This window comes from Geospiza fortis, unplaced genomic scaffold (genome assembly GCF_000277835.1).
Source record: "Geospiza fortis unplaced genomic scaffold, GeoFor_1.0 scaffold171, whole genome shotgun sequence".
In the NCBI taxonomy this organism is placed as follows: Eukaryota; Metazoa; Chordata; class Aves; order Passeriformes; family Thraupidae; genus Geospiza; species Geospiza fortis.
The window spans coordinates 8,939,313-8,947,712 of record NW_005054313.1 but is presented as its reverse complement, the minus strand read 5'-3'; the positions used below and the strand labels follow the sequence as shown (position 1 = coordinate 8,947,712).

At 43.9% G+C, this 8,400-nt stretch overlaps 1 long non-coding RNA gene across 1 annotated transcript; it reads right to left on the bottom strand.

Moving 5' to 3' along the window:
• Positions 1-552: 552 nt before the first annotated feature.
• Positions 553-6,889, bottom strand: LOC102032875. The gene is made up of 4 exons (XR_265301.1): positions 6,785-6,889; positions 5,359-5,408; positions 989-1,115; positions 553-693 (listed from the first exon to the last, which is right to left on the bottom strand). It is a non-coding gene; the product is annotated as an uncharacterized LOC102032875 (long non-coding RNA).
• Positions 6,890-8,400: the final 1,511 nt, after the last annotated feature.

Here is an 8,400-nt window from a genome sequence, read left to right as displayed (position 1 = left end):
GAATAGTTGTCTGTCTAAAGAAAGGATATTCCAGAGCACAGATGAATTTCAGTTTGTGTTAGTCCTTTTCTTCCTGTGAATGCCTTTTCCAGGTCTGCTGTATTTCCAGCTTTACCCCTGAATGAAGCCCCTGTACATTCAGTTGAGTGTACCTAGCAGAGGACTGATTTGCTTCTCTGAGAATAGTTTTGTTTTTGATCTCACTTCTCTCATTTACAGCCTAGCACTTAGAAAGGGGTCTTTCTGTTTAATTCTGATGTCACTTTCCCAAAAGAAATGTCAGGCACCAAAAAGGAACTGCCATTTCAGAAACAGGGAAGGCCCAGATCTTTTGTATCCCTGAACCTCAGCAGACAGAGAAAGTAAAGGATAAAGTTAATGAGATGGGAGGAAGTGTAAATTGATTTTACTGATGCATGATGCAGTTTGATAATAGTTGATTCCCAGGTAGACTCTTGAACTATTTCACAGATAGCAGCAGAACCTGAGACTAGAAAAAACAAATAATACCTGACACCCATAAAGAGAAGGTCAAGAGAGAGACCCTACCTGAAAACTTGGACAAAGGCAGAAAGAGTCAAGAGGATCCTGCTTTACCAAGATACAAGTCAAGCTGTCCTGCTTGCCAAAGCCAGGCTTTCACATCATTCTGAGCTCACAGCACCAGTGTTATTGCTTCAATAATGAAGTCACCTTCAAAGCATTGAGAAAAAAACACACATCAGTGCATGGAAGCTGATTAAATGGCCAGTTTCAAGAAGCATCGTGTGCAGTGGGTGAGGGATTGATTAGGCCCTCAGACACCAATTTCCCTTCTAACAGTTCAGGAATGGCAATCCAAAACTAATCTATCCTAGAGCAGCTTGGGACAGAGAGGGGTACTGTTGCCCAGATGTTCAGTAATAGGTGTCAAAGAGATGTCTGCAGACACTCAAATACCACGGCCATGGATTTAACATTAAAAAAAAATCAAGTTGCATGATTTTACCCAGGATGGACGGAGTAGTTTTCAATTCCAGTTCTTCTGAGTCCATCCCTGTGGCGGTCAGCAATGAAGTCATTTAGGTCCCTTCTTTGGAGTGCTTTGGCTCATCCACTGAGGAGTGTTTGTAATCCTGTACAGGAAACAGCAATAGCCTGTAGGTGGAGATCACACTACTGTTTGTGGATTTCTGTGTACTTCTGGCTGTACTTACATCCCTGGCTGAACAGTGAATATTTCTGAACTGTCAAAAGCTGGATGGTGTCTGCAAAGCAAGGTCAATGGTATGTGCTTGCTCTATATGAAAGTTGTGGGAGTTAATTTATTAGAAGAAAGGTGCCCCAGGAAAGCCAAGCCATGCTAATCACAGTCTTGCAATGCTGCAGATGGGGATTTAAATCCTCTTTGTATAAACATCAGAAATCAAACTCCTTGTGCATACAGTGAGAGAACACACCTAGTTCTCTCCTTAACGGCTCACACAGCTTCCTGAAAACAGATTAAAAACACATCTCTGAAAGCAATAAGGAGCCATGCAGCCATATCTGAGGCATTCCATTTGATAAAATAAATGAACAAGCTAGAGAAAAAAGGAAAATATGACATCATTTTTCCAAACCCAGCTGGGTGATGGAAGACGTAGTTGCATGGAACTGTTCAGAGCAGAGCAACACACCTTCCTCTGACTCCCTAGGATCTGCACCCTTTCCTTGGGATCCACAGGTTCAGTAGCCTAGCAGGGCTCAGCAAGCTCATCTTCCCTTGCCCTCTCAGAGCCTAAAAGGGATGTTCAGGAGCAGAGGTCAGATGCCAGGCTCAGTCCTGCTGAATACATTTCTGCCTGGATTGGGAGGCAAGGGAACAGCCAGACCCCCAGCTCAAGTGCTCCAGGGCTGAGATGCAATCATAGACACACAGCTGAATACTCAGCCCCTCCATGCCCATTTTGATTTCTTATTTTGATAGGCCGTTAACTTTGTCTACATTTAAAATATCAGCACAGGGCATCTGAGTTGGCAGACACTGAGGTGAACAGGGCAGGTCACAGCTATTGCTCCAGATTCTGCAACCACATCACCTAGCATGGAAAAGAGAGATCAAATGCATCTCAGCAACCCTGCATTCCACAGCTTCTCATTTACTTTTATCTCTTTTTGTAGGCAAGTTAAGATTTTGGGGAACAGAGTTATGCCTGGGACAGTACTGTCCCTGTTCAAACCCTCCACAGACTCAAGTGCTGCCTTACCAGTGTCACACCAAACCAGGTGTGACAGGATGCAGCCTCATTTGATGTGAGGGGAAGGACAGACTGGGGAGCTAAACCAGTGGTTTTCAACCATTTCTTGATTTGGAAATCAAAAGTGTCCACAGGCCACAAGTCAAGGTCCACCAAGCCCCAGTATTTTTACATAATCTGCATCTGCTAAATTTTAAATATCATATGCACAAAATTGAGTTTGGTAGATACACCACTGTAAAAAAAAACCCAAAAAAACCCCCAAAATACCCAAAAACAACAACACAAAACTACAAAACCAACCAACCAACCAACAAACCCACCCCCTCCCCCCAGAAAGAAGGTAGTGAAGTACATCTGGAAATCTAAGCCATCTACCTTTACTGGTGAAAGGACAGAAAATATAAGATTTTTTTCCATTATAAAGCTGACTCGAAGTCATCTTTCCTCAGAATGACTGAGAAAAAGTCACAGAAAACATCAGTCTGAGAATCAAATGTGAGACCAAACCTCAAAAAAATATTAGCAATTACTTTCTGTAAATCTGACTCTTTTCCTGCTAGAAACAAATTCTAAGCACAAAAAGCTGCTGAAACAGGTGAAGGATAACAGATTCAAGCAGTTATATGTGCCCTGGAGTTTATAAGGAAGGGAACTTCATATAGATTTACAACATCAGTGAGTAAAAGGCAAGTAACAGAACAAACATACTTGGCTTTAAAGCAACATTTGGAAGACTGAATCACAGAATTCTGAATATAACTAATTCACATCTCTTTTGACATAACAGCACCCACATAATTTCAGAACTGGCTTAAAAATTGTGAATAAGGAATAAAAATATCAAATAACTGAGCAGGAAAAGGTACTTAATGTGTTTAAAATGGATCATGGTAGTGCTGTGTTAGAGTTCAGATCAAGACTTTCAGTGTGATTTAGAAGAGACTGTAATTGATGAAATTATCAGATGACAGAGAGAGACATTTGAATAGCAATGAGGACAAGAAAATAATTCCAACAGGTGCAGAAAAATCAATTTAAAAAATCATGTCCTTGATCTATAAAGCCACAAACCTAGTGATTCCTGCTCTCCTATAGATTGCATTTTTATATCACCATCACACTGGATCTCATTTGGGCCCATTCTATAACACCCCACATACACCTTCCCAGTTCCTTCCCATGCCTCCACACTTCTTACTTTCCAGAGGATTCTCCATATTTCTACCCACAGTTACAGCCTGGTTTGGCTTGGGGAGGCAGAGCAGTTGCTGTCACTGGTTTCAGAATTTACCCTGCTTGGTACATTCTATTGTGCTCTTTACCTGGAACACTGCAACTGTGATCTTGGCAGAAAATTACCAAAAACCACAGCAGAGCGTGGGACTTGGAGGACAGATTTCTGATGTGATTTCTAATAGCATTAAACATCAGAGCTAGATTCTCTGATGCAGCCAATGTCCATTAGGATACTCCTTTACACACCCCAATCCTAGCCCTGGCTTGCACTCACTTTAGCTCCAGGCACAACTGATCAACCTCAGAACAACATCTGTGTGACACCTGCAAGAATGTAGTACGGCAATGTACTCACCAAGGTGGTTTTTTTTTTTCCTAGACAAGAGTCTTAACTTGTCCAGTATCTGCTGAGATAAATCTGGGAGATTTATCTGGCTTGAAGAACCAGTCTCGTATAAACAGTTTTAACTAGGGAACAGTCAAATAGGAATACACTGTCTTCCCACAGGGATAGGGGGAGAGGAACAGGGCTGGAGGGAAGGAGCTAAAGGACCTTTATCATCCCCTCCCTTCATTAGTACAAGGTTGTACAAGGTTGTATCACGTAACCAAAAGTACAGCGAGTTGTAGCACAGGCCTGCCTTTATATTCTGGCTCCCAAAATCTGCAAGCTGAGAGCACTATGTAAGGGATTATTTCGTTCTGATGCAGAGAAGAGGCAAGGAGAGTTAAATTAAGCCAGGAAGAGGAAAACAAGAGCTGAATGTTGGCCCAAAGATTCCTGCCACTCTGACATAAGAGACCCTAGAAGGATTGCTTCCTGGAGGATGCAATGCCATAGGGCAAAAGAGCTGCCAAGGGCGGCCCAAGGTGAGCACGGCAGGGAAGGCCAAGGGAAAAGGCCGCGGTTTCCAGTGCCATGGGGGGCTGGAGCAAGCGGAGTGCGGGGCAGCGCCGGGCGTGGGGCACTGCCCCTGCTGGGGTCCCGCTGTGCCCGCTCCCGGTGTGCCCTGGAGCTGCCCCGTTCCGGTGTCCCGGCTGTGTCCCGGGCGTGCCCAGGAGCTGCCCCATGTCCTAGTGCCCCCATGTCCCAGTATTCTTCTGTCCCGGTGTCTCCATGTCCCTCTGTCTCCCCGTCTCTCTGTCCCCGTGTCCCCATGTCCCTCTGTCCCGGGCTCTCCCCTCACGGCCGCGCTGCGCTCGCACGGCGCCCCCTGGTGGGCGGTTCCCTGCGGGCCCCGCGGGCGCTCCCGGCCCGGCCCGGGGGGTTCGGGCCCGGCCCGGGGGGTTCTGGCCCGGCCCGGGGGGTTCGGGCCCGGCGGGAGGAAGGGGCACACAGCGCCCACAGCCCCGGGCGGTACGGGAGGGCACTGGCGCTCCTCCGTGCTCCGAAATTGATTTCACGCCTTCAGGACGGTCAGTCGCATTTTGTCCATCACCTCCCGTGGACTTCAGCGAACACTCGGGAGCGCTATGAATTCTTAGGCTCAGAGGAGCTGTGTAAAAACTAACTTAAGCCCTGTAAGTATAAAATAGAAAAGTAGCTTACTGTTCCCTTTCCCTATCTTGTTTTTATACAGTATTATTAACAACTAACCTGAAGAACCTTCCCTTTGTGTGTGTGCTGGTGAATATGGCTGATCATAAATTCTTACTCATTTTTTGGTGTGAATCATGCTATTTCATAAAATGCTTCTATGGATGAGATTCTCTTTGTCCAGGTACTCTGAAATCAGCAGAATCAACAGCATGCTCATCAATTTACCTTTGTAGTCATACAAATGCTGATACCTTCTTCTCCAGGCAAGGAGATTAGTCAGGAACATTTTTAAACCCTTTTTCCATTCACAAAATTTAAACTTTTTACAAGAAGGGCTTTTAGAAATACACAGTCATTTACCAGCTGGTGGAGCTCAGTAAATAGCAGGAAGATTTGTCCACAAACATCCCCTGAATTGGAAGAGAGCTCTGACTCAGCCACCTTTGTTAACCTTCTACTTTAATTTCCACAAAAGCTGATGCCTTTGGGATATTGCTGCTTTTTTATTTCTGCTGACAGAAGGCATTACAAATGCACTGAATTTACTGTGGAGTTGCTACGACCTCAACCTACTGAAGTTCTACAGAACAGGTTTCCTTGGCACAAATGTAAAATGTATAACTTTATACAGAACAGCTGTAACAGATGTGGGTAGGCCCAGTTATCAAGCGCTGAAATTGGTCAAAGTGATACCCCATGTCTATCATGAGATCAAATATGAACTATAAACCACCTAATTCTGATAAAGAACCCTCTGAGCTCCAGTGGCAATCTGCCCATGGAGCCCAGCAAGCCTGGAATGAGGCCCTGTCTGCGGGGGAGCATTTAGTCCCTGAAAAGGCACCCCAAACATTTCATTTGTAGTGTGATCTGGGGAGAAATACTGTAGTTAATGTAAATGAGTAAAATATAATTCAAACATATTTGCAACAGAATTGAATATTCAACATAGACACCTGCTCAAAGATCCAGCTAAAAGATGTTTTAAAACTCCCAGAACTTCAAACTTTTCTTGTTGTTTTCTTGGAGACACAAGGGATACTTTCATACTTTCCTCAGCACTTTGAATGCTAAAACATATCTTAAAATTAACACAGAAAGTGTCAAATATTTAAATCAGAAACTGAGTTTTCAAAGAAAAATACAAAATGTTTAATGAACAGCTACAATAAATAGGTTATTTAATTTGGGAGCATGAATGTTTCTGTTAGAAATTATGATTGAACTTCTATATGTTCTAGACTCATTGAAAAAAAATTCTCCTTACATAATCAGTGGAATTAAGAGTTGTGCACTGTCCTAAGTGCTGGAAGAAATGATGAAAAGCATTATTCTAATGCTTTTTCAGGCTGCAGAAGCAGAGACAATGATGTGATCTAATCAAGCATTCAATTGCCAACACATCTTTTAAGAAGTTCTGTTTGGACTCTCTTTGGACCATTCCTGTGCTAGTAATTTTTCTGATTGTGAAACATGCATACTGTTTGGGCTTAACTAAAGAAACCAGGAGGTTTTACTGGGCCACATCACTCTCACACAGGAAAAAAATAAAGTGTAGGCTTTGTTCTGGGCATACAAGCAGTGCCACAGAAATAGTTGGAATTTAAGCACATACTTTATATTAAAAGCAAATACTCAACTGTTTTGCAGAATCAAGAGCTGCAAGTCTTAGTGATGCCATGGTTTCTATGACAACTAAGTGTGATATTACATGAAGGATTACGATTTAAAGGAAGACACATCTGGCCTTTTCCACTGATGTGGTCCTAGTTTATCCTGCACGTACCTTGTGTACAAATCTGCTCATCTTTGTGGAATCACTGAGCCCACAACCAGGAAGGGCAGGCCTCAGCAGACCAGGCAGAAAGTGAGTGAAGTGCACTCTATTCCTGCAGATTTCAAGGAGAAAAAAATAAATTCAGACTTGGGGCTGCACTGTCCTTTCAAGCACAGCTGCAGCCCCGGGGCTTGCTGGTAGCTGAGGATACTGCAGCAGCAATGCAAGAAATGAAGTGCCTGGTAAAAGCAGCAGGTGCTGTGCACCCACACTCCCTCCCTTCACAGCTCTGACATGGTTTCCTGCACCCCAGCCTGTCCTGGGGTTGGCTCCACATCCTGTTGAAGGCTGGAGCTGTGGAATTGTTAACCAAAGCCTGGTCCCAGCAGGTCACAGTCTCCCCCTCCAGCCCAGCAGTGATCTCTGCTGGCTCACTGCTCCTCTCAGCCCTGAGCTCTGCAGAAACTCCACTTCCACCCTGCTTGCTGATTAACTTATTCTCCATTTGTCTCAGTAGGGAACATGTTTGATCTCTTGGAGATACACTCCAGCTACCTCCATGGTCCTCAGTGATCTCTGCAAACATAACCAGAGAGGCATTTCCATCCCTCGGGAACAGATGCCAAAAGAAATTCCATACGACTTAGTGCTAAAAGCTAGCTCAGACTAGCTAGTTTGGAACAGGGTAGGAAATACCTGAAAAAAAGCAAACTCTCTCCCTGTCCTTGGTGTAAGAACAGCAGCCTGCACTTTAACTGAGAGTGCCTAAACCCATCCCTGCATGTCCCCAGCAGCCAGAAGGCTGCAGCACGTTCTCAGCTGCTCATGTGCTGTTGCCCAATTCATCTCGGCAGTTCAGCCATTTTGGGTAGGAATATCTTCTCCTCTGTCTCACTGCCTCATTTTCAGAGAGCAGCCTGGCTCTGGGCTGCTGTGCATTCAGGACACACTGATTCACCTGCTGCTTTTACAGGCAAATGACTGCCAGTGTTTCAAATGTGTTCAATGGCCCTTTTAAGTACACGGCTGGCTTTGTAGCAAACAGCTCCCTTTAGATCAGGATAAATGCTTTACCAGGGAGATTAGTGCCACTGCACTTGTGAAGTCATGATATCCCCTGCAAATAAAATCAGTGACTATAAATAGCCAAAACATCCCCCATCCTATGAGATTATGAGCTTCTTCCTTACAAAACAGATGAGCTCATTGAGAGATAATTTTGTGATAGCCAGATAGCTTCAACATAAGATTGAGCCCATCATCATTAGTCCAATTAAAGCTCCTTTTTATACCAGTAAAATAATTGATGTGCTGATAAACTGCTTCAGTTCATTGTTACTGCAATATCCACAGCTGCTCTGAACACATCCATGTAATCAATATGGCCCACTAAAAGGTTTTTAAATGAGTTAACTCTTCCAGGAATCAGCTGGATTTCTGAGGACTATCATGCTTTTTGTTCTGTGTTTCTTTTATTTACAGAGCTATTAAGTCCAATCACAAGCTGATCACACACACTCCAGCAGAGCACAATATGAATGTTGCATGCTATTATTGTAATAGAAGTTGAGCAAGAGAACCTGGCCTTGAGGCTACTTTTCCCATATTAAAAAAAAATAGCTAAC